Genomic DNA, 27198 nt, shown 5'->3' with positions numbered 1-27198 from the left:
AGAGGAGGCCCTCTGCATGCTGGGACAGGGCAACACCTATACAGTCACAATCAGCAAATACTGTTTGACTTGCAAAGCACTTGTAATAGGATACTTAATTTTTTAATTGTAACTAAAGATCACTTATAATCTGGACTAGGTAACTCTGTTTGGTCGTGCCAAAATTAATGCAAATAACCTTGTGGTTGTATTCACTAATTTGAATTTGCTCTCTCTGTGTTATCCTACCTGTTTTCAACAAGTTAAGCAGCCCAAATAGGGAAAACCTTATTTCAAAAGGAAAAAATAAAGGGATGAAAGCCATCACAAGTTTGAAAGACAACCAGAGAAAACGTCACGTGATGTCTGTCTGATACCATAAAATACCCAAAATTTCACACAGTTCTGTTGTAACTGAGGAAAACCTACCTGAAGGGAGCACATTTTGCCCAAGCCCTGAATTCCTTAAGAGTGGTAACGAACACTCTTAATAGCGAGGTTATTTGATGAACTGATAAACAAAGCAAGTAAGCATTCAACAGTCTTCCTCTTAGCAGGTTTCCCCCAGCCATCAAATAAAAAAACTAATTAGGCAAAACCATTTGATGGTGTACTTAACTGAGTGCTACCCTGTTACAGTGGCACTATGTCTTAAAGAGGAGAATAAACTCCCCTCTGCAACTGTTAAACTACAGCCTTTGAAACGATTCCCTGGATACCAGCGATTCTTTACAGTCAACTTTGGTTGAGATATTTTAAACAAGCCGTGAGTGCTCACAGATAAACCCCTAAAGGCAGTAAAAGGAATTCAGCAGGGATGCAAAAAGCTTTGCTGGGAAATTTAAGTTACTGCTGAGGTACCCATATACTGTACACAGGGAGACTGCAATGTCCTTAATTACCTGCAGTCCTCTGACACTGCTCACTGCTCTGTATTTAAAAATCACAGAAAAACAGTGAACAAGCCACATATGTGTAAATTGAGCCTCACCTGCCTACATATATCAAGTAAAAATAGTGATTTAAGACCTTGCTCTGCTTATGCAGCTTTTCACCTGGCTCTGCTAAAAGCAGTATGATGGCAATCACCGAACATCATCAAAGGGCTCTCAAACTGCTAAAGAAAATACTATCATCTACAACCTAATGACACAGCATGGCAGTTAAATCATCCACGTTTACTGACTAGGACTATGCAGGCAGTCAGCTGTTGAAGCTGTGCTGATGAGCTGCTTGCTAAGCCACGTAACACAGTCACTCAGGATCCTAGGAACAAACACAAGGAGCTCCCACTGAAAAACCCAGGAGGCTTCTGCTCCCGATTGCTTTGGATACTTTTGACGATCGTGCCTAGGTAGGAACCGTGTTGCTCTGAGATGCTTCCACCAAAAGACACCATGTGTTCCTCATGCACTGCTCCCTGTTGCTGTACCTTGACCATCCTCTGAGGGTTATTTACTTCCATGGTACTTAGCACACAACTCAGACGTGACACACCAAGGTCTGCAGAGGTCAAAGGACAAGTACCAAACCATTTCACAGGACTTGTCCCATACACTGGAACTGATGACATGCGCACAACACAGCGGTACAGAGCATTCAAAAGGTTAAGATTATCCCAAATCCCCTTAAGAGCTGACGCTGCAGCACCAGGCATTCTTCTCTGTGGGTCTTGCTCTGTGGAGCAGGAAGCAGTTTTCTTTCCACATCACTGCAAGTCATGGCCCAGAGTCCCAAGTGACACAGCACTGCAGGGCTAACGTTGCTGATGTATCTAGCTAGAATGAAAGTTCAATAATAGCCTTGTCAAAAAAATTTGTTTACTACAGTAGGGAGGACTTTTGTGAAACCACAGCACCATCATCTGGTCAAACACCTGCACTGCTTTTTGTCCTTATCACCAGATCATCAGAGTATAAACATCTCAGTACCTATTGCCACATCTCACAGGATCTTCACAGGATGTGACATTATCATGTAACAACTTCCCTGTAATTATGTTTAGAATTTTAAAAGGTCATTAGGTTCATATTCCTTCTACCATTTTACCATGGTTTTCCCCATCTTTCCAGGGCCAAGTCCACTAATCCTTTGTTTCCCGTACATCTCACAGGAAGGACCAGGCTGGATGCAATGGCTCCAACCACTGCCCCATTCTCCAAGGCACCCGATACACCTGCTATGGGATAAAAGCAGAACAGAGCTCTTGCCCAGAGAAAACAGTTGAAAGCAGGCAGGGTTGGCTAGAAGCTGGGAAATGAGAAGATAAAACCTGTTTCACAGCCAGGGGCCAAGAAATGGCACTCTGCTTCAGCTGCTACTGCATGCCCTGGCACCCCAGCTCCCCGGCCCTCCCTTCCCTCTCTGCCACTCACACCCACAGCGCTCACATGCAGATCATGGCACAGAAAAGCAACCAGGGACTTTCTGGTCCTGCACTAACAGGACCCAGAGGAAACTACTGCAACCTACCTCCCACCCTCAGCTCGAACATGCCGTGTATTTACACGTTCCCCGTGCTTTTGTGCCAGCATCAAGAAGTTAACCTTTGGTCCTCTGCCACAGCCTCTCCCAGTACCACAGCACACGCTGCACGAGGTGGATTTAGCAGTCTAGGTCAGCACTAGCTTTAGTGACACGGTTACAGTGCTATACTCAGGGTGCACTTCCTCTGCAGCACCCCTACAACCCCTGTGCAGCACTAGGGACTAGATCAGGTGAACGTGAAACAGGACCACCCACAGCACCAAGTCTCCTCCGTGGCTGTCGAGGACGAGCACACAGCACAGCCCTGTGAAACTGCACAAACAGACACTGGGTTTCTGAAGTCATCCAAAGGATTTAGACACAAGTATCGCTTAAGTCAAGCTATGGAACAGGAATCACTTGTAACAGAGCAAAACGCAATTTCAGCGGTGAACCACAGGATTCAGCCCTCAGAACTTGCTTGCAGACACACACTGTTCGTATTCTCAAGAGTTTTTAAATAACATTCATTTTAAGCTGTAGGTCCACCTGGATACGTCCCTTCTCCACATAGAGCAGGTGAAGCAAGCTGTCTCTCTTGCATTCAAGACTCACGTTGCCCCCTCCACACTTCCCACAAAAAAAGTAAAGTTAGGCAATACCTGAGCTTTGCCCGCTACCGCTTAAAAGAGGGGGATGCACAGAGGCAGTGCTGTACAGAGCTGGAGACAACGTGAAGAGAAGCAGTTTATATCCCTGAGACAGGTAGGTTAGAAGTAGTTTGGCCTCTCAAGTTTTCCTGCAGGCCACAGGTGAGTGGAGTTAAGGTTGCTACACAGCAAATCCAAAGAGATTTCTGGCATCTTTCAAGGGCAAGCCTGAAATACCTGATGCTTCTAGTCCACACCTGCTTCTAAAGGCCTGATGAGGATTTTAACCTGTTCAGACTTTGTTTGCTTTCCTTACTTGATGTGCTACAAGAGCTCCTGCAGCACAGGGGACACAGCACAGTGCGATACACCTAGCTGCACCGAGTCACTGGAAAACAAACAGCCCAGGCATCGCAATTTGATGGGCCTTAATCACAGAGGACTCACACTGATGAGCAGGGATTGCACGGCTTTCAGTGGCTAATGAAGTTGCAGGGGGGCACTTACCAAATGATTTTTAAAGAAAACATCATCGATTTCCTTGCTGTGAAATGTAGCACCTAAGTGACAGGCTCAGAAATGGCTCTGCTACCTGGCCTCTGGGGAGCAAAAAGGTGCCAAGGACAGTAACCCTGTCAGCAGCCACGAGCACTGCTGCCTCCGGCTGGACTCACCGACTGTTTCAATGCAGCACAGCAAGGACTCGAGGATGGCTGCTTCCAGCCTAAGCTGAGCACTCCAACAAGCAGGTTTTGAACTGTTACAGGGGGACATCTCCCATGTTCGCAACACTCAAGACTAAGAACCCTCCTTTAAAATGTTTAGCTACACCAATATGCTTCAAGAAAATATTTCCTTGTTTTGAGAAACCAGCATTTTCTATATATAAAAAAAAAAATCACCGAAAAATTCACAACCAGCTCCAATTATGCTATTCCTCTGGGCACCTTGTGGGGAAGTCATTTCATCACGTTTCACAAACACATTCTAACATATTTGCTCTACCCTGTCCTTTATTTGGCCCCGCTACTTTTGTGCTGTCTCCTCCATCAGCAGCAACTCCATTCTTCCATGGCAAAGGCAGAAGAGAACCAGCCGGAGCTGCTAACTGGGGGAGGCAACACGTACTCCTCCATTTTGGGACACCGTGCTGCTCTCAGCAACCAAAGGCAGTTTGCAGTTCCACAGCCAGAGTAAACGTTTGCAGCCATTGATTACAATCTTGCTTCCTTTTCCCAAAGGAAATGCACTACGGACATCGGATTGTGGCTCCTCTCCCAAACCCCGCCACCACTGCATGGTTCACAGCCTTTTCTGAACCTCTGCACAGCTCGGCCACAGCAGCTGGTTTCTGTAGCAGCTTATCAGTATGGACTGCCATTGTTTTTATTTCTGGTCTCACCTGAAATTGTCAAACTGCTCTCAACTGAATTATGTCAAACAGTCACACGTGGGGGTTGGTGGAAGCAAACAATGCCCCCACAGGAATCACAACCACACCAGACCCAGATCACAGGCTAATGGTAGAGAAGACATCTGGCACATAGGAGGTTCCCTCTGGACACCAAGAAGCAGTTCCGTGCTGTGCAGTGACCGAGCACTGGCACAGGCTGCCCTGAGAGGTGTTGGAGTCTCCTCCTTGGAGATCTTCAAAAGCCACCTGGGCACAGTCCTGGGCACCCTGCTCTGGGTGGCCCTGCTGGAGATGGGGCTGGGCCAGAAGGACCCAGAGGTCCCTTCTGTAGTTCTGCGAGGACAAACTGCTGCAGACCATTAGCTTAAAGACTAGAAATCCCAAAATTACAAAGTCAGTTAAGCCTCTTGAAAGTAAACCCACCGATGTAGATTATAAAAACACGGTGCCCAAATTCAACAGCTGTATGCTCAGATATTTCAGGGGATGAACGCTCTATAGTACCTCAAACGATCTGTTACTGTTAGCCAGAAGACATTTGGTAATTGAACACAGTCAGCAATGCAGTCAGGAGCATGCACAAAAGAAGACTATGCTGGCACTGCACAGCTCATTGTTTTAGGGTACAATTGACAAGACTCCACTGATGCAGATTAAATGCAGCTGCAAGACCCAAATGGACAAGATGGACAAAGTGCTGGGGAAAAGAAACAGAAGAATGTGAAACTCCACAGTCATACGTTATTCGTGAAAGGCTGTTCAGTGACTATTTCAACATGCATCTCTGGTTATTAAAGGAAAAACAGAACCTACATCTAAGATTTAAATACAAATTCATGAAAAATAAAGTTGTGCAAGAGAGCTAATTATCTGCACTAATTGCTACTAAGAGATTGTCTACACAGCGCGCTTGCATTAATCCTCACAGTCGTGATTCAACATTAAATGAAAGATCACTGGTAACTTTTAGAGTTGCAGTGCTTCCCTTAGATTTTGGAGTCTGCAGGCATTTATCTCAACTCACTAAAGCAAACACAACTGTCTTTTGCTATATCAAAAACTGAAAAGCTGCCAGCAACACTTATGCATACTGCAGAAAACATTCTGCATGACTTCCATCTGGTATTCATCAATCTAACTGGATGTAAGGATGGCATATGTTAGTGTTCTCCCACAGCCTAGAGAAAGTAATCATCTTGCCTTCCTTGATGCAAGCACCACATTTTTTGCATCAGATATTTTTATTTAGTTGTTTTTAACACACTACAAACTCTTCTATTGGAAGGCAGCCTTCTGGGCATTCCCACTGCAGTCACCACACCATGGCTGGTGTAATGTCAAGTTTGCCAAGTCAGAAGTCTACCCGCAAGTCAATGAGTCAAATAATCAGGCTACAGGGAGAGCTTCAGGTGGTTTGCACCACCAAAAGATGCGTGGGGCTGCTGCTTTGCACACAGAGTAGACATCATCCTCTATATGAATGAAAAAAAACAAGATTCAGTTTTCCATCATTAGTAACATTAAATTTGCAACTCTTAAAATCACAAAGAAAAGCTAGGTCTTGCAAGACTAAGGGAATAAATTCCCAAACAGGATTATTTTTTTTTCCCCAATCGTTACCAATAACGTAGACTTCATTACTGAAGGGATAGCTGTGTCTACATGCAGTCAAATGGAAATGGAAGTGTGTTTGCTAAAATATGGGCTAAAGGCTTAAGGAACTAGCGTGGTTGCGTTTCTAAGTGCAAAGGGAATAGATGATCTAGCTGAACTCTAGTAAACATGGGGGTTCCAATTTCTGACTGATAAACCACTGCTACAGTGTGAAGTACAGCCCAGTGAACTCGTGGCAAGACTCCCTTCCACATAAACGGACACCAGCTCAGGTTCCAGGCTCAGAGCGTGAACACGGAGCGGCTGTCTCAAGTTTCAACCAGCAGATGTGTAGCAGAGAGCTCTCTGCCAACGAGGCACAAGCTTGGGTTTTGGGGTTTGCTCTTTCTCATGTCTTATTGATTTTGAAACTATTGCTATTAAATAAATTAAACAACAAGAAAATCCAGACAATGTTGGAAGAACAGACAAAGGAATTCATCAACTATTAAAAATGAAAAACAACAAAAAACTTCCCAGTATTTTAGGTTCAATTGGAAACAGTCTCTTTTCCCCCCTCACAACCAATTTTCTTTGAATCTGAAGTCCCAATCCTGTTCTCTGCATTCCGTGGTATTAGACTCCTCAAAATTGAATGAGAAACACAGAAACCTAAATAGCAAGCTGGCAGCAAAACTGTACCAACTACAGGGAAATAACGCTTTCAGCATCACCAGCCAAGAACAATCCAGCAAGGATTATTTCTAGTGCTTTGCATTTCACAACGAAGAACAATCATTTTTTGCCAACATGACCAGAAAATGTGGTGTGGAGGGGACACCAGTGTGGAAACCCAGATCCAGATAGGCTTTTCTGGCCTTGTCTGCTTTTGCAAAGTTAGCTATGTATTTATCACTACAGGATGTTTTTCAGACATTTAAGCAAGTAGTTGTTGTTTTGTTTTTTTGTTGGTTTGGATGGTGTGGGGTTTTTTTGTTTGTTTTTTTGTATTGAAATATATAGACTTCACTGAGAGAACAGACTGGCAAGATAGAAACCCATTTATCTAAGAGCATGCTTTCAGAGCCCCCAGTGCCATACAGAAGACACGTGAGCTAGCTTGTCCTGCCTGTTGGAAGCTCTTTGTTCCCCATATCATTCCTGGAGCCCTTTTCACCCAGTCCCAGTGAGAATTCATCTTTCTTTGGCCTTAAGTTGCACTGGGGGGGTTTAGCTTGGATATTAGGAAAAAAATAATCACTGAAGGGGTTGTGAGGTATTGGAACAGGCTGCCCAGGGAAGTGGTTGAGTCACAATCCCTGGAGGTCTTCAAAAAAAGTGTAGATGTAGAGCTTTGTGGCATGGTTTAATGGTGGACTTGGCAGTGCTAGGTTACAGGTTGGACCAGATAGCCTCAGAGGCCTTTCCCAACCTAAATGATTCTGTGATTTTATGATTCTCGAATGGCAACTCAGAGTTTTTGCACTACATTTTAGGTAAGGCTCTACCAACACGCTGGACAGTAGCAGTGATTGATCTTTGGATTCTAAATAACAGGGGGAAAATGGAAAGTATTGTCCAGTGAAAAGGCAGATGCAACTGCTTAACAGAAAGTTCTCACAGCAAACAGGAAAGCTGCAGTCACCTCACTGCTTCATTTGGGTGGTGATTCATCATTTGCTGCCTGAATCCAACCCCACAGCTGATGGGCTTGGAGCTTTCTCTGTTCAAAGGGCTGCTGGTAGAGAGCCTGCTACTGGCAGCTGAAGACACAATGCCTCCCAAGAAGGAAAAGCAGAGAACATTACCTTTGGGCTTCCACCCTCCAATCTACTCCTTGCTGAAAAGATTACTGCAACAGAAAACAAGAAAAAAAGGATAAAGTCACAGATCTTAAGGGCATGAGTGAACAAAGTCTTACTACTCAGTGTGACACACAACTTCAGTAGTGCATTTGTGCAGCAGGAGCAAAATTTCCAGCGAAGCTTGACTATTTCTTTTAGAAATAAACTCCTCAGTGACGGACCCCCCCACAAGATGGATCTTGATCCAAGAGTTACTCACCTTCAACGACAGGATTTTAAACCAATTTCTTAATTTCACTACATCTAGTTTCAGACTGCAAACACTGAAAGCCTCAGGCCCATTACAGCCAGATAAAAATGAAAGCCATTTTAGGAGCAGAACCACGTCTATATTAAATCATCCATACCAGTATTTCCTCAGGGTGCTTGTGCTTTTGTTTCTTCAGGGTTTTTGTTGTTAGGTGTGGGGGATTTTGGTGGCAGGGGGATTTTGTTGTTTTTACTGTCAGACAGCAAGACGTTCAACCATGACAAATGTCTTCAAAAGGCAGAGTTATCAAACTGCTCGTTCAGCTTGAAGCAATGCTTCTGAGGGAAGAATCCAACAGCCTGCTGAGATGGGGTTGCACTGCTGCAGTAAGCCCTGCTCACCAGAACCCAGGTGATGCAGATCTTAGCTCACCATCTCTTAGGTCCCCAGGCAATGTTCTATACATTCTCCTCTGTACTTTCAAGTTTTACGTGCATATGAACTGGAGAAGGTATAGAAGACTCATTTCAATATATACATGGTCATCTTTCATACACCCACATTTTCTGAGACTTCTACTCTCCTAATTCTCAGAAGAAATCTATACTCCCTATGTTTATTTTTTTCCCATATTAATGTTGTAGAAAAAAAGAAACAATGGCTATTGATTTCAGCTATAACTGCCCATTATTCTGCTTTCAGCATGACATAGTTCAGTAAAATGAATAGAAACAGGAGCAATGTTTTACAGTAGTGCCATATCAACGATTGGGAGACTAATCATATCTTATTGAGCTGTGAGCATCAGCAAGCTCAATACATAAAAACGGAAGCTATGCCCTCAAGCCACATACTTAGTCAATCTATTTAACACATACTCTATCTTTACATCATAGTACTACATACGTTCTGTCGAATACTCTGATGAAGCAGTTATGTTATAACTTGGGACCTCACCACGACTCTCTCCTGTTTTGCCACCTACCTTCTACATCAAGCAAGTAATATAAAAACTGAGTAAAAATCTGTGAAGGTACTTTTAACCTTGAAATCACTCACTGTGAAAATGTGAATAGATCAAGAATTGCTCTTATTTTTCCAGTCTTGCCTCTCATCCAAGCACATGGATTTAAACAGTTACATGCCTATCTGTAATTTATTGGAGCATTTGCAGCTTACATCATAAATACAGGCCTCGCCTGCAGGAAAAACAATGACTAATAGTTGAAAGAGCGCCTTCCAATTAGTCATCATGAAGAACACCCATGCTCACTGCTCAGTCCTCAGGTGCCAGCAAAGTCCAATAGGGAAGTCTGACAAGAGATATTTCATCCAGAGAAATACATCACTTACAAATGGCAAGAGCAGTTACATCAGAGACTGATTTTTCTCTCTAGGTACATACCAAAAGGAAAACTTATGTTTAAAAAAGTTCCCAAAGATGTGAATCCATTAAGGAAGCTGACGGGAAAAGCTGTGCTCTGAGCTGTGTTCCCACCACTCGAACATGCTGCATTCTGCTTCAGAAGACCCACGCCAGACTGTATTTTCTCTTTCCAATTTCAGCATTAAGCCAAGAGACAAACAGTTATGGGAGCCTGGAGAGGCTGCCTCTCGGAGGCAAGTTGCTGCTCAACTGCCACCTTTTGCTTGTGTATCATGGGGATTCTGCTCTGGCCATGTGAGCAACTCAGCAGGACGCAGTAATGGAAGACCTTATTTTTCATGTTCGTTTTTCCTCTCAAAATGTGGCAGCCTTGCCAAACACTACTCAGAATTCACCGAGGTGCTCTCTGGCATCACTGCCACAGGCTGTTGGACCTTGGATCAATCTGCTAAAAAAGTCAGTTGGAAAGCATTTGCACATCTCCAAGTCAGGTTTACTGAAGAAGCCTTTTGGTCAAGACTCTGTTCACTTCCATGGACCTCCTTCCAAGACACAGTGCAGCTCCAGCCTCAGTTCAGACCCTGGAGATGAAGACTACAGCTTGCTTGTGCTCTGTTGGCTTAGAGCAACATATGGCATTTTGCAACTAGAATTGCAAAGACAAACTCAAGGGGATGTAGATTTACCTGAGAGCAAAGGGAGCCATGGTACCTTTCCTCTCCTCCTCTTCATTAATAGTTGGCTTAACACATGTTATGCATCATCTGCCATGGCCACAGGCAGAGGCTGTGCAATCCCACTGTTTAGGTCAGGGCTGTGCCTGCTTCGTTTTCACAGCTGCATATGGTCATGATTAACAGCTTGCTTTGGAAAGGCACAGGGACCCTGGAAACACTGCACCTGGAAGGGGTTCCTTGTCTTTCTAAGCACTGAAGGAGTTTTGTGTTAAGAGTCTTCAGTGTACCCTCTACTAATCCAGGTGACATTTCTGTAGGATTTTACTACAAATTTTATTTGCTCTTTTGGACAACCTGGAGTTCATGGAGGTTAAGATATGACCTGGCCAGTTCTTAAGTCAAGTCCCTTCTACCTGGACAAGTGACTAGGAAGAATGTAAGAACAGAGATCTGAGAAAACCTAACAGTCATCTCTGTTCAAATAAAAAGCATGTTGTCTTCCTGAACGCATTATGCTAAATCTGCATGTAAATGAGAAATGTATAAATAGAATTGGGCATTAACTGACATAAGATTTTTATATTTTTTTTTTTAATGGGGATGAGGCAGGGGATGTTGTTATTAAAGGAGTTAAGTTCTAACATCTGTTTTTAATTCTACCAGCTTATTTGTCTGTTTATACCTACAGGCTTTCAAGGCATCATTCAACACCCCTAATTAAAGCTGACAAGTTTTGTTCAGTGCAATGCTTTCTTGCATCCCTGCAAGCCACTTACTGATGTCACTGCTGTCATTGCAGGTGACATGGCTTCTTGATGGAAAGATGACATGGGGCCAGAATGCCTCCACAAGGGACAAGAAGAAGTTCACTTTCATCAGACAAAGGAGGGAATGAGCAGTGGATGGCAGTGACCACTGCTCTGTCCACAAGCCTTTACCTCACCTCCAAGCTGGGGCAGTATCCTAACAGTTTGCTATTCTGGCTGGCTTGAAGCACAAATCTATGGCAATGCTCCCAAGCATCTCTCTAAAATGCCACAGAAATTGGACTCCAATTTAATAATATGATACCAATTGTATCTGGAGAATGCATGCCATGTTATAGACACGCACGCATAATCCCATCTGCAGTCATGCCCTAAGGAAATGTGGTATTTGTTCTTCAGTAAAAAGAGCACAATGCTCATTCTAGAGAGTAGCACTGCATATGCAAGTAGTCCGTGGCTATGAAAGCAGCTGAGATGCTCTGACATGATGCACTTTCTGGAACAAGCCACAGGACAAATACCAACAAGTTGTTTAATTGCTTCATGCTTTGGACTTTAACCTTCACAGCTTCAGCCACAGATACCATTAGTTACCCATTTCCCTACGTTTTTCATTAAAATTAAAAACCACCCACAGAATTCTGGTGGAAGGTCAAGCAGACCAGGGACAGCTGGTTACAAAATCCCCGTCTCAACTCTTGCACCACACACTTCTCATCATAAGCCCACTGTCACTCACGCAACCAGCATACGGTGATAGCTGTGCCCCACGCCGGGCTGCACAGACTGCTTTCCCTTCTTCATGTGTGTCCCTCTAAGAGGGCAATCCATAACCACGCACGGCGTCTTATTTGCCCCACAGATTCCAATCCCACCCCCCAGGAGTTTCACAATCAGAACAGACTTACTTCTCGGGACTACCAATATGCGTTAAATTGTATTTTTAAACCTGTTTCAGTCTGGCAGAGAGCTTTTGTTACACACACATACGGTGCTTTCTACCTGGGGGCCTGGCTCCCTGGGTGAGGTGTCTAGACAGCTCTGCAGTGGCAAGAGCTGCACAGCCCCGCGCTGTACTGAAGCCGCCAGTTTTAGCGTTAGGAGTAATTTCATGCCCCAGGTTGCCATAATCAAACACATCTGTTGCATGGAAATTATCCACTGGCAACTTGACTGCAAAGCACAACATGCCCAAATTATCTGGGTTCTGAAGATCGACTCCACTTCCTAAAAGACTGCATTAAATACACAACAAACGCCGCCAACATGCTTTAGTCATACCAGAATTCCTGGGAGATTCAAGGAGATCCAAAGACTCCCTTTGAGAAGGACAGAGTTCAGGAAGGATAGCTTTGACGACTAATATTCCAGCAGCCACAGCACTGCATGCCAGAAATAAAAAAAAATAAAAAAAATCTGTATTTCAAATACTTTCACAAAAACAAATTACAACACTTCTCTCAATCCTCTAAGACACAAAGAGTTGTGAAGAAAACAACCATTAAGCCAAGTTTTAGCTTCATTTGTCTACAGCTATATTTCCATAGTTCAATGCAAAAAAACATTATGACAGATATGCAAATCTGGTATTTTCAGGCACAAAAGGTGAAATCCCTGTATATGAAAGGTTGAAGTCTGATCTTTAAAAGAAGCCTGCAGCTGGTTTCTGTCATCTTCCTTTCTCTTCTTGACTCGATAAACAGATCTACAGCTTAAGGAAAATGATGATTTTGTCCACACAAGGAAAAGAACAACACACCTCCCCAGACTAAACTAAAAATTCAACTTTTCCTTGTGGGAAAACACTTTGGCACTTCTCAAAGAAAAAATGGGGTAAGGGGAGTGGGAGGGTTGTCCAGATCTTCAGATATTTATTACAAACCTTTCCATGAAGGTGAGAGAAAAAAAAAAAAGTAATCCTATGCAAGTATTTCAATTCAGAACACTTGGGATGTTCTACGCTTTCTGTCCTTATGTTGTCCAATGCTGTTACTGAACTAACAGGGAGATGTTTTTGCAACTACTGCTTTTGCTCCACATAACCTAAGTAAATGTTCTTTCTTCTCATTCTTATGCTCAGGATGATTCCTGTACTGTTCTCTTTAGCTCCAGGTCTAAGACATACCATCAATTATTGGCTGTATGACATGGGCCTAGAGGGCTGGAAGGCCATAGGATGCTGAGAGCCCCTGGATTACCCTTGCAGACAAGCCTTTGATGTCACAGGGTGTCACGCCCTGTACTCGTGAAGGCCACAGAGCAGGCCATCTCTCTCCCTGGGGCCCTGCACTGTTACCTCGCCTCCTGCCAAGCAGCAGAGCTGGAACAAGACGACTTCTGTGCAACACCCACCAGCAAAGTGCCAGCAGCACCCAGAAGCACAGACAAGGGCAGCCACTAGCCACCATGAAGCTCCCCAATCACCTCAGGTGCTCAAGTTATGAAGCTCGCACCACACACAAAGATGAACAGGGCCCAGAGAACAGCTTCCACATCAAATCCTCAGGAGCTCCAGCAGCTCACACAGTGAAGGTGCACAGCATTCAAACTGATCTCGCAGCAGCTTGCTATGATGATGTCCATTTTTCAACAGTTAGAGCCGAAGAAAAACTTCCTGAAGGAGACCTTCTTAAACATTTCAGATGTATCAAAATTAACAATTACCTACAATTTTATCAAAGAACTCACAAGCAAAACATTTCATCTAGAGAAGCAATACAAAACTGGCAAAGCACTCCTTCATTTGAGCAATGCTCTGGGGATGCGAGCACTCTGCGCTTCCTTTTTAAATGTTGAGCTGCCTAATTGAAATGCAGCTCATACAGCACCCAGGCTCACTTCTGGATCACTAAGAAATTGGTCCGATTTGAAAATGTCAGGATCTGGTTAGCAATTCAAATGACCACAGTGGTAATTACGCCTTTTCATGTTCCAGCATGTTGCACTGCATCAAAACTGACACAAATGCCTGGTTTTATAATATCACAGCATGGAAATAAATGTCCAAAACGATATGAAAATGTACTAGTAAGAGATTAATAACTGTTCTTCTAGGAAGAAAGATGGCTCTTTTCAACCAGTATATTTAAAAAAAAAAAACCTTCTCTGATAGCATCTCTCCTTGAGGGAAACTGAATTATATTATCACTCATAAGCTATAATCATTTCTGTCAGCACCAGTCAGAATATTTGAAGGAAAGGAGGAGGAGAAACAGGGAAAGGGTTGGGGGAAAGAAATAGTGCAATCTTATAAATAAGTCCAGAGAGATACTACTTAAAGGTTCCCCTCCAGCATTTTGTTCTCTCTCCCACCCAGCACAGTAGAACATATTTCAAGTGTTTTATTTTGATCATAAAGTGGAGGAATTATGTGGATAGGGAGCAATGCATCATGAGCGATGTGCTCTGCTCTACAATCTTTGGTACCAATGTGTCATTTTGAAATATGGGCCTAAAGCAATATGGGCAAGGGAAACTTTTTTCTTTTGCAGGGAAGGAGGAGGGGAAAAGGTCTTTCAAAGTCTAACATGCCCCCAGAAGTCTGTTTATAAAATAAATTAAATAAAGCAAGCCATGTCTTCAGCAGCTCTCTTGCGCAGCAGCCAAACCACATCCCAGAGTCATTCAATTGCCTCCTAGATATAGGATGGTTAAAACAGATCAACACTTGGTACTTCTGCCTCCTGCAGGAAGCACATGGGCGGAGATCCCAGCCAGCACATCCCTCGAGCAGCTGTTTTGTCATCTGACAGATCACACAACACATCCCTGGTCACACACATGACAGAGCACAATGAATGAAGTGGTGCCATGTCTCCACAGGTCAACTCGAGCCTTCGAGGAAGGCCCACGCTGCCTCTGCACTCTGGTGCTTCCTTCCCACCTGGCTAGAGGTGTGGGTGCCACTGTCCAGAACAGAAGGTAGCCATGGAGTTAAAATGGAGAGATCTTCTTGGACAATACCATACCCTCACCCCTACCCCACCAGTGTTTCTGTTGTGTTGTTTTTTTTTTTTGTCTGTTTTTGTGGGGGGTTTGTTTGATTGTTCTTGGCAGTATCCACTAATTCAGCAAACAGGGAGCACTGCTAGAACTGCCAGTCCCTCAGCCCGTTATCCACCAATACCCTTACAGACCCACGGCAGCCCCCATTGCCCAGCACTGCTCAGGGGTACGAGGCGGAAGAGGCTGGATGACGATGAAGATGTTTTTAGTTTGCTTTTAGTTCTCACTACTTTAGTCTGCTAGCAATAGGCAATCAATGGCATTTATCGCCCTTACGCTGAGTCTGTTCTGCCCATGATGGTAATGCCCTGGCCTTATCACAACCCACAGCCTTTACTTCATAGTTTCTCCCCCTAATCCTTTGAGGAGGGAGAGTGACAGCGCAGCATGGTGAAGCTTAGGCAGCTCCAGCATGAAGCCACCACGCTGCCACTCTGTTATCTTCTGGCAAGAGAAGAAAATCCTGAAATCACCCCGGAAGCAGACCCATGAGCTGAGGACTCCCCACCCTGATCAGATGAGCCAGGAGGTGAGAGCAGAGGAGACGGCTGCTTTGATCCACTCTTGCTGGGGGGCATAACACGGCTGGCCCAAGGAAAGGTGCTGCGGTCAGCAGGAAGAGCTTCCCTCCCACTGCAGGGCTGCCCTAGGCCCCAGTAAAATCCAACAGAAGCAGAGCAGACAAAGCAACAATCAGGTGCTTACCTCAGGAGGTACCACGGCCATTTAGACAAGACAGACTGAAATGCACGGGGCTCTGCCTTGCAGTGTGCAGAAGCACGTCGCAGCAGTCATGAGCTCACTGCCATGCGAGATACCATCATACATGGAGGCACTACCATCTGTGATAAGCACGGGGAGAGGTGGGAATAGTGAATCTCTGCGTTCCCAACTTGTTATATAAAGCCCTTTAGATGCTGGATTCAGCAGAAAGATGTCCTAATCTCTGCCACTATCGTTTATGACTTAGAGTACACCCTACCTCCATTGCCCTATTCTAAAACAGCTGCAGGGACAGCTGTCTACCTTAACGATGTACTTTGAGAGAAATAAGTGCAAGTCTTCTGTTACAACAGAAGCCTGAAGTATTTTCTCTGCTGATCACTTGTGAAGCATAGCTGCTGCAGAGACAAACAGCAGTATGTTTATGAAGTGAAGTTTACCAAAATTCCAAAACCCCAGCTAGAGAAGCTTCTGCCACATCACCTTTACTGGGTACGCTGCCACGAACTTGAATCTTTAGGAGAGCAGGCATGATTTTAATCAGTTGACCAACACGCAGCAGTCTACCAGCCTTCCTCCCTTAGGCTACCAAGTTAACCCCACAACAGTTCACTTCCCTTTCTCGAGTACAAGTACAACAGGCCTTCAGGGGCTGCACATTCTACTCAGGAGTTCAAAATTGTGTTTACAGAAATGTGGGGTTTGCTATCAGAGGAACAATAATATCCACCTTCCTTATTAAAGCAATTCAGCTGCAGATTCTGCAGAAAGTAGCGCCTCACCTGGCTCATTACCCGATGAAATGTGTTAGGTACATCTTTACTTTTAAATGGGTGGGCGTAGTTTGCTTGTATTGACTGTAAACCTTCACATGCACATAAGGTGCAAAACATACCCTCAAACACACTCCAACGTCCTGATCAAAACTTCCAAACCATCACTGCATGGCTTCACTATTTTATTGACTGGACTCCAAAGAGCTCTAAAAACGTGAGGAAGTGACCAGTACTTGCACACAGGGGGGAGACTGCAGCATGGCACAAGCAAGCCCAGGCGCCAGACATGCCCAAGCTCCAGGTTCCCGGTTACTGGACCCAACAAACGCAGGTGCCAGATTTTCTCCTCAAACTTGTTCACTGCAAATGCCACATCTTACTGGATTTTGAATCCAACTTACGTCATTGAGAAAATAACCAAATTCAAGCCTCTCGTCTACACTTAGAACATTACAAAGGAATAAAAACACATAATGAAAGCATTCAAGACCAAGTGCCACACAGAGCATGAATCACTCCAGAGCTACAGGAGAAACTGTCTGCCTAACGTCTTTCTGCCCAGCTAGAGAGGTGTTAATACACGCTATCACCCCAAGAATGTTTTCCAACATTTTCACGAGGCAGGTAGGTTTTGCAGAGAACTGACTGTTAACTTTACAGCTCCTTCCAGACTTGGGAGGAAGGGAACCACAGCCAAGACTGCAAATCAGGGCTCCAGCCTGACAAAGCACGGCTGCAGAGCTATGCTCAGCCAATCCTTTCAACACCATCTCAGCAAGAAAATTGTCTTGCAATGGTATTACACCAAATAACCGTAAAAGCTTAACCTTCACTCTTGCATAAAAAGTATTCATTGGAAATATACTAGCTACCGACTACACCGGGGAATTAATGAACTACCATTGCACCTCAAACCAGAAATCCCCAGGATTTTCATCTAGGTAAAAATCCCACACAGTTGGGACATCATAATATTGATGTAAGATAAAATAACCAGGAATTGGTAAATCAATGGGGACTATGCAGGAGAAAGTATGCTCATCTGGCATACCATTATTGAGAGCATTTCTTGTCTTCGGAAGCTTGGAAGTAAATCAGAAAACCGCAGAGTCACCTGGAATCCATTTCTGCTAGGACCATTTTGGTGAAAAAGTGCACACTTGGACAATGAAATAGTGCACAGTAGTTTAAAACTGATTGTTTGATATCAACATGCTAATTCTTCTTGAGTCTTTACTTTTTAGATATAGAAGTAAAACTATTCAATCTCAGTTTAAAAAAAAATATTCTCGAAGTATTAATAAGTAAAGATTCTCTTCCAGGTTAACATTCTGTTCAACTTCCATTTTAATATCCTTTTTTTCCCCCTCTCAGTTACAGTATTTAACTAGTCGCAATAAGAATCATAAAGTTACTCCTCCTGACTTCAGTTCTTGAACTGAACAGGTAGAGCAGAGCAAGCAAAATATTGTTCAGTTACCTGGGCAGGCTGCTCTCAGATCTATGCCCGACATCTTGGCAGTTTCTAAGACTTTGTTTGGGAAAAGAGACTGAACAGGACAGAGGCAGGAAAAAAAAAAAAAAGCAACAGAAGCCACACCCAAGAAAACAAGCTTAAAATAGATCTTTTTGCCCTGTAAAGATCGCTAATTACCCAAGAGAAACTGGAGCATGAATATATGGGAGGTGACCTGGTCATGAACATCTTGGTTCTGATCCCACTTGCACCTCTTAGACCCATTGGGGTGCACAGAACCCACTGAACTGCAATAAAGCTTTAAGTACAGGATATTACTCCTATACATACAACATTTATTTTCTTTCCCCTCCAGCCCTTCTCTATTGAAAGAAAAAACCTATCCCAGCCTAGTAGCAATTTAAAAGTTACTAATGAGTTACTTTCAGCTTTGCACATACCTGAACATACACAGTACTACCTAGTATTGAAATTTAGGCCAACATTCATGATCTTATATTCAAGTACAAAGGAAAAAAAACTAACATTACTTATACGATAGATGTGCTTCCCATTACAAAGTGCCAAAAGCTGAGATCCTCCATTCAGGCAGAGTGCCATCCTCAAGGCAGGACCTCAAAGCTGACAGCTGTGCTCAGCAGGTCACCGTCACGCTCCCATCAGAATTTGCAAGAATACACTTGGATGGCCACCACCCTTGTGTTGCAAACAGAATAGAAAAGAAAATAATCAAAGTGGGAACTAGAAATAAAAATAAGAAGCAACTCCTTTAAAGAAGCCCGTCTTATACAAGACAAAACCAAGCAAGAAATGCCAAGGCTTATTCTCTAAACTTGTTTCAGCAGAGACTTTTCCAAACAGGCCTTACCATAAGAAGGGCCCACCACATGACACAGGCTCCTAGGTGTGAGTTACAAACAGTAATAGTAGTAGTAATAATATTCAAAAAAATTGGCAGACTGGATTCCCAATGGATGCAAACAGCCTAACAATTAACAATGAACACATGTTTGAAGTCAACTTCAAGTAATATGCTAACAAGAATTATGTGCATCTGTTTCATGCTCCCTGAGAATAATGCCATCAAAACTGAATTCAAATGTTTCAAAGCTACAGAGAGCCTGAGCGCGTCTTTGACTAATTAAAATTAACCACGTTTCTGAGGTCACAAGCTTACCCCTTTGGACATTAGCAAATTCTGGCTAAGGTCACTTCATCAAGCAAAATAATGAATGTCTATGTTCAAAAGGCATGCACAATACATTTATTTAATTAACACATTACTGGTTTGAAGGAGATTTATAGCATCATTTGAATTTTGGAAGACCCACAATAGCTCTCTTCAGTCATAATACTGTGGAGTCATAACAATATGCAATAAAAAAACAGGTCAACACCAGACCTTAGCTGAATTATTAATTAGGGTACAATATTCTTTAATATGAAAACTACTTATTTCTAGTAAATCGCATACATTAACTTCCATTTGCTTTATTTTTAATTCAAATAAACAAAGTAAAATACAGACTTAGCTGTTTTGCATGTGTATTACTCGGGTTGTTGCATTGTTAAGTCCCTTAAGTTACAGATATTCCTTCTTAGGTGAAATGAAGAAGGGGAGCGGACAATCATAATTTGCCTCTAAACAGAAAATTCAAGACAGTGCAACAGCTTACAAGTTCTTCCAGGCTTCATTTTTCTGTAATATAATAACAAAAGGGGAAAACTATGATCATGATGCAGAAAATACAGATGAGGTTTCTCAGCCTGCTCCACACAGAAAGCCAGAGGAGCCTAATGAGCACGGATTAAAACCCAGACTCTACCAGTGGTGCTGCCAGAACACCCAGGGGAGCTGGGAAAGCTTGGCCGAGGTGTGCAGTTACCAACTGCCCCTGCACCAGGGGCTCCACTTTGCAGGGCAACTGCTTCCCTGTCAGGAAGGGCCTCCGGGTATCATTGCAACACCAATAAATAGTTAGGTGAGGAACAGACAGTTTTAAACACCATTATTTCCCTTGCAAGATATGGAAATACATGCTAAACCCTCCCCTTGGGACCCCTTCCTATCTGAACACAAATTTACGCACTGTGTTCCAACTGTCCCACATGACCACGAGCCATTTATTTCGTTATTTTAACATATTGGCACCAACAAACTGAAACCTACTAAATGAAAATAATCTCCTTATGTCATGAAGTGGAAAAAAAATCATTTTTACCAGACACTGATCTGATTACTCTATGAATAAAGCTCATCAGTGTAATTACACAGTGTAAAAGTGCATGCTGCGGACCCACAGATGAGCAAGGACAATACTTCTGTGGGTGCCAGCTGTGTTTCAGATTCACTAAACTAGAGCTTTACGTAAAATTTTCTTTAAAAAATTATATTGGTTTCAAAGTATTCTTTCAAGTTCAATTACGTAAAAAGAATTGGAAGAAGTTTCCTATCATTTGCTTTCCAATCAGAGCAGTTAGTGAAAAGCTAACAATTTTCAAGATGAAGCACAGTAATTTCATGCATTGTGGTGCTACGTCAGCAAAGGGCTAGATTTAGAAATACCGAGTCCCACTCCATTGCCCTGAGAAAGCCAATCAGCAGTGCGCTGTACTGCTATAACACAGACATTATCCCCACCATGTAGTATTTTGGCATTAATATGCAAGCCTGCCAAAGGATCCTAACTACAGAAATACTGTTAATGTTTAAAAAATAAAGAAATCCATGAGGTACGCAGCATCCTTGACTAATTAACCAGAAATAGATGAGGATGTAGCACTGCTCTTTCTACATAGAGCACTTTGAGAGAGAAATGTAAGGGACAGCATGATAGCCTTTTCCTTTTCATGCCCTGTGGCAGGCAAAACTTAATCTAAAACTTCCCAGGACCTCGGTGTCTGTGATCTGGGAATTCCAGCTTTGCCTTTACCAGTTCATCCAGCTCTGAGCTGAAGCATCAATGACATTCTCATGAATATAGGCTCAGCAGTTCTGGGTTGAAAACCACTTAGACACTTCTGGCTGGGTATCCTGCCCTCAACAAATGCATTTGATGCTCATGTATAGCCTCTTGGCTGCTTGCTTCCACAGCCATCTGTCAGGATGGCGTCCTGCCTGCTTACTAGGTGATGTGCCAGTTTTACTAGCGCGGAGATGCCAAGAGTAGGTGGTTTTAAATGCACAGCCAGCACAATGGTTCACTGCCATCTTGTCTTACTGCCCTGCCTCCACGATCTCACTGAAGGCAAGGAGGAGGCCACACGTCCACCCAGAGGCCTCGCAGAATGCCGCAGCTCATTAGCACAGGCTTAAAATGAAAGGAGAGCATCAAGAGATGAACAACTACAAAATAACCCACTCCTCAACAGCCTGCAAACATCACAGCTGAAAACTTGCATATGGGCTTCTCTGCAGAGCGTGCTATAAACCCTGGAGTGAACTCTCTCATTTCAAAATGAAAATGCCTCAATGCCATTTCACATGAAAAGCAAATTAAAGCCACTCCAGCTCTGACACAGTTCCTGTACAGAGAGCTTTAACACATTTAATTTGATACACAGTCAAAATTAATTTCTAACAACTTTTCTGTGTTTTCTTATCTCCACAACAGAGACGAGCTTTAAACAGAGCTGTTTTACTGCCAGAGTGTGATTAATAGGGATGTAAACAACTCGCCCTGCTGTAGCTTCATGCCTGTGAAACTTAAAACCCTGAACAACAAATGCTAGGTCTTCACTTCTGTGTCTGTCTCTCAGTCTTATGCCTCCCTCGCCCTAGTACAAAACACTGGGTGTCTGCAAGACTGAGGGCGCGATCCTGCACCGTGAGTGGGGCGCCCCTTGGCCAGGGAGGTCGTGCAGACCCGGTGAGCAGCAGTGCACGCTCCCGGAGCTCCCCCAGCATGTGGCAGGAGCCAATTCCACCTGGTAAACAAGGTGGAGCAATTTCTACGGGACGGGGAAGGACTCTGCAAATCTCTTCCTGCTCACATTTAAGGTATCTGTAAGGAAAAAAGCAGCAAAGAGGAGGTTGCCGGCTTCAGGTATCACAGTAACAGACCCACTCTTGAGGCAGGCGTTGTGCTGCTGCTCTCGCTGAAGCAGCGAGCACCAAGGTGGAGAGCTCTACCCAGTGCCCGCCTGCCCAGCCTCAGCACCATCTGACAGGCTCTGGACTGCTGGCACAGGCAGAACATGTATTAAAGATTAGCCTCAAGGCTAACAGCAACAACGCAGGACAGATCAAATCACACAACATTAAAAAGCAAAGCTGATGGTGTTCCAATACACACACAGGGTTCCTCTGAGGAGGTGAGATCCAGCCAGCACACATAAATACGGCTGACCTTGTTTGGCAGAGACTACATTTTTGTAAATACATTTGATTTCCCCAGTTATATGGCACACAAAGGTGCCAATTTTGAAACATTTGAACACTGAGTGCAGAACAAATACTTTGCAGCCCTCAATTAGGACTTCTATCCTATTTGGATAAAGCCCATTTGGAGAAGAAAAAAGAAAAACACACACACACGTCATGCTTAGACTTTCAGACCCCCAAAACAGACTTACCTTCTCTCCACTCCTCTCCCCTCTCTCCAGACCTTTCTCTCACTCTCCCACTCCAAACTCCTGTCCAATTCTGAGATCCAGCTAATGCCAGAACTCCCCAATAGACTCACCTACATTCGCCAAGTCAGCTAACAGCACCTCTGTCTGAACACCAGCCAGAAAGGCAGTTCTGAACCCACCACGTCGGGAACAGCAGCCAGGCTGCATACACCGAACTCCAGGAGGTTCCACCCCAGGACGGTGCCACTTCCACCGCTGGGCACATCCTGTTCTGACAACAAGGGCTGGCACTTGAAAGGAGAGGATTTCGCATTGAATTTCACATTTGCATTATCAGGTGCATGAGTGAACTACACGCACAAGGCCAATTGTTCGTTTGTTCCACGCTGTAGTTGCCGTTATTTATGGATGTTTCAGGTCCTTGCTACATGTAATTGAGCATTATTAACTACACCACTCAAATGTTTCAATACAAAGATATTTCCTCTCATAATTTATTTGTGAAAGATACAAGAGCTGTGAAGAACGCTTTTATATGGATAGTTCTAGTCATGAAAACACATTTCAAGCCTTCCCACAATTGTCCATGCTTTCGGGCAGTAGGCCAGCCACACTAACTTGCACCAGCCATTTTTAATACCTTCTTTAACACCCACCATGGCATCACCTAGACTCTCCCCTTCACTTAGCCAGCTACAGACCCTGAAAAATGTCCCTTGGTAGTGCCAAAACGGGCTGTACAGGCAGCTACATTCCCCTTTCCCAGAACAGCAGCAGCAGAGGTCCCCCTGAGGTACAGCAGCAGCTCCCTCTCCCAGCTTCTGGCTGGAGCATCAGAGCACAGGAGGGGGAACTCTCAGCACGTGCTCATGGAGCTCACCAGCTAAGCAGGGCCATCAGCAGGTAGCTTAAAATCAGTAAGACACATCTAGCGTGCAGCCAACACTAAACTGTGCTCCTGAGCCCCAGATTAAGGAAAGCAGACAGCATTTATCCCTGCATCTCCTGCTCCCCAGCTCAGCTCTGCTCCTGGCTCCTTGATGGCACAAACAGAGCTGACTTGGACCAACCTCTGACAAGAAATAAGTCACAAGAAAGGTGAAACTCCAGCGCATTCCCTGCCAGTGCCGTCTGCTCAGGAGGTGAGCAGCACGTTCTCCAGGTCAAGACGTGATTTCCATTCAGTGGACGTGTTGCTCAATGTGTGCATAGTTCCCTGCAGTATCTGTATTTATCTCCCTTTTGAGAACTCATTGCACATTAAGCTAAATTCCTTCCATTCTTGCTATTTCTACACTATAATTACATTACAGATTTCATAAGCTAAAGCTGTGAAAAGCAACAATCCAGCTCTCTTTGAATGGGAACAGATTACACTTGCTCCAAATTCTATAGAATTTGTTTATGTTTGCATGATTTGAAAACCGCTGTGGGGAAAGAGGATTACTGTAACCACCATGTTTGTTTGGTTTTTCAAAGTGCTTGTTTTTCCATCATGCAGCAGATAACATCTGTAGTCATCATGCCTTAGTACTGTGAGCCTCCAAGACAGATAATTATAGTAGAGACGGACAAGATAAGGCTTGCTGGAATATCTCAGCTGATGCATTCCCTTACAAGCACAAGAGTTTCCAGTGCTGTTGTTTACTGGTACCTTGCTCAACTTAATTTTTCAAGACCTCCCACCACTTTCCTCTGAAAGCTTTTAATTCTTCAGACAATTGCGTGTCCATCTCCATCCCCCCCAAAAACAAAACAAAACAAAAAAAAATCCCTTCTTTTAAGCCTTTATTACAGGAACCATCCCTATTCTGGGAAGAAAAGACGGAGTATCAGGGCAGGCAGGGAGAGCTGTGTGTGTTCCTCAGTCAGAATTACGTTTCCCTGCTTGCTGGGGACTTCACACTTCCACGAGGGAGATGCTGTTCCCACCGCCTGGAGGACACCAATCTTTAGGTGACCCCATGTAGCATCCTCTCCTCCTGGAGCCATGCCCTGACCCAGAGCTAAAAAGCCTGCTGCTTGGGATTCCCTCTGAAGAGGCTGAGGCACCTGTTCTCTTGCATGAAAATCAGATTCGTTCTGTCAAGAGATGTCCTTCAAAAGGGTTAGGTGCACGCGTACACAAAACATCTTTGACAAGCCCAGTTCCCAGAGAAAGGTCGCAGTGGTGCTGCACAGCACACAGCTGTAGGTTACACACAGCTGCAAGTCACAGCCTGATACGACAGCAATCAAAGCGTACCGGCAGCGCGCAGGAGATGCCGCCATGCTATACAAAGCCAGGTTTTAATCCAGTGTACCTCATAGCCACAGAAAGGCAGAGGAAAAAAGTCATTCAAAAGGCTGTATAAAGCCAGTCTGTTCAAAATGTTTAATAAAGCAATTACTGAAGTATGAACTAAACCCACAGAGTATTAAAAAGGCAAGCAAGCCACTTTTAATTGAATACAAGCACTTTTTAAAAGCTCTGCAAAGCAGGTACTGTGTGTATGAAGCTTACTATTTCATCTAGACATGCCTTTAAACGTGAAACATAGCTGAACAATGAATCCCTGGCAGAAGCAGAAATATGTTTCATATAGCTAAAAAAAAAAAAAAAATCAATGAGAAACTCTGAAACTGAACAACTCTGTTAATGGCATACCTACGTCTGCAGTGGTGCAGCAAAAAGGACTGCCAAGGGGCAACACGACATAGGAAATTTTGCTGCAGATCCATGTTTTGAGAGATCAGTAATGACCCCAAACCACTGCGCTGTGGTGGTAACACAGGGGACAGCAGTTTCAACATAACCCCCTGGAGTACCTGTAGGCAAAATAAACTCATCCCATACCTGAATAAAAATATATTCTTGGTAGCATGTCAGTCCCCCACGGCTTTAACACCTTTGTTCTTATGCTCCTTAGAAGTTAGAAACAATTTGCATGTTCCTGGATATAAAAGACAACATAAAATATAATCAAAATACAATAAAACTTCCACCTAGTGTTAATTGAAACAAACCAGGAGAAAGCTCTATTACTGAGCACGGTAAGCCACTACAGCTCCTGCCTTTTATTCTGTTCATGTCGTATTACAGTGATTTGGATTTTGCAGTCTTTTCTCCAAGGAAATTCTTAATATGAAGGGTGGAAAGCTAGTGATAATAAAGATTAACATATAACAGACAGAAAGCGCTCCTTCTGAGTAATATCTCAAAGGACTACGTTTTCACTTAGACACCTCATTCTTTCCTGTAGAGAATCTGAAAACTTTGCCTAAATATATCCAACCCCACTGGATACATTTGGGCTTAAAAATATCATTTCAGTAATCATAAAACCATTAACATATGAGAAGAGCTAGTATTACTACAGTAATACCACTGCTGCCAGAAGTAATTGCACATTAGTTAGCATATAGTCCCTGTAAGAAACATCCACATCACTATACAAATTGCCTTTTTAAAAAATAAAAATTAAGCTTTTATTCCTCCTAATGGCAACAGCACAGGTCCTTGGTGCATTTAAGAAGGTTTAAATCAACTCTAGTTTCCCAGAGTTTCAAATGTCTTCAACCTTGTCCAAGCTGCTGCAGAAGGAAGTAGAAATTCAGCAGCTATAATTACAAGTAACTTTTTAGAACAAATACATGTACTTGGAAAAATCTATTTTAGGAAACATCAGCTTAGAAGAGGCATTAGTCCAGCTAGTACTGACACCTAGCAGTAGTCAAAAATGGAAGAATAGAAAGCAATTAATTTTCTTAAGTTACCTCCCAAAAATGGAGTCCCAAAGAGTCCCAAACTCATTTTTCACATAAAAATGGCAGCATTGAGAAAATGCCCAAGGATCAGTAGATGAAAAGTAGTTTATTTTCTGAAGAGAAATTAAAGAATGTAGATGACCATTCGTATTAATGGTAAGGTCAAACCATGACTACTGTTACCATCCCTACCAGAGATAGCATATTTTTGATTTACAGGTGATGTTTAAGCTATTTTGTGAGCAAAAGCAAACCATACAATATGTACCCAGAACCCCCAGTTCAGGGCTGCTATAACTGTTGATTTGTGTCCAACAGTAGCTCCGTAAGTACACTCATTTTTATCTCTTCTATAGTCCCAGCTCACTGCAAAACTACTTTCCCAACCCACCCAAATGTCAATCAATGCGGAAATGAACAAGTCATTCAAGTCCTACACTGACAGGCAGGCAATTCTGCCATAAAATTAGCACTTTCTCTTACTTCTGTAGCAGTCATTATTGTCAAAATTGAAGTCCTGTAAGAAGGAAGTGACGTCTGTGTGTAACAGTATAATCGAAGGAGACACGGGGTTGAAAATCAAACCAAAACTGTGCAAGGTGAGATGGCAAGGGAAGGAAATCTGACTGGCTGGCTAGGGGAGTTATGTGCTCTGTCTTCTTGGTGAAGCAAAATGCCAGAAAGAAGCCACAATGTTAAGGTTAAAATAATCAATCTCATGTATTAGCTTACATTTCAAAAGACACCTGATCTTAATCAGCATGACATTCAAGCTCAGAAAACATTTCAATTGTCTTCTTCAGGTAAAAATATACATGGAAGTCAGCACAAGTTTTTCCCATATTTTGGTCTGCAATTATACCATTTTGGAAAATAAATTATCTATGTTCTGTCACTGCTATAGTTT

At 43.4% G+C, this 27198-nt stretch overlaps 1 long non-coding RNA gene across 3 annotated transcripts in view; it reads right to left on the bottom strand.

Moving 5' to 3' along the window:
• The window catches only part of LOC137842280 (uncharacterized), an 82923-nt gene that overhangs the window by 16076 nt on the left and 39649 nt on the right, over positions 1-27198 (bottom strand). Inside the window, exons 5-6 of one of the 3 annotated variants that reach the window (XR_011089000.1) lie at positions 7911-7954; positions 5748-5981 (exon numbers count right to left, since the gene is read on the bottom strand). The exons of the other annotated variants lie outside the window; for them this stretch is intronic. This is a non-coding gene — a long non-coding RNA (uncharacterized lncRNA). Of the gene's footprint in view, positions 1-5747; positions 5982-7910; positions 7955-27198 lie in introns of those variants that run through there. 3 annotated transcript variants of the gene reach the window in all.

Source organism: Anas acuta, chromosome 19 (assembly GCF_963932015.1).
Source record: "Anas acuta chromosome 19, bAnaAcu1.1, whole genome shotgun sequence".
NCBI lineage: Eukaryota > Metazoa > Chordata > Aves > Anseriformes > Anatidae > Anas > Anas acuta.
The sequence above is the reverse complement of the archived record's forward strand: the minus strand, read 5'-3'. Positions and strand labels throughout refer to the sequence as shown.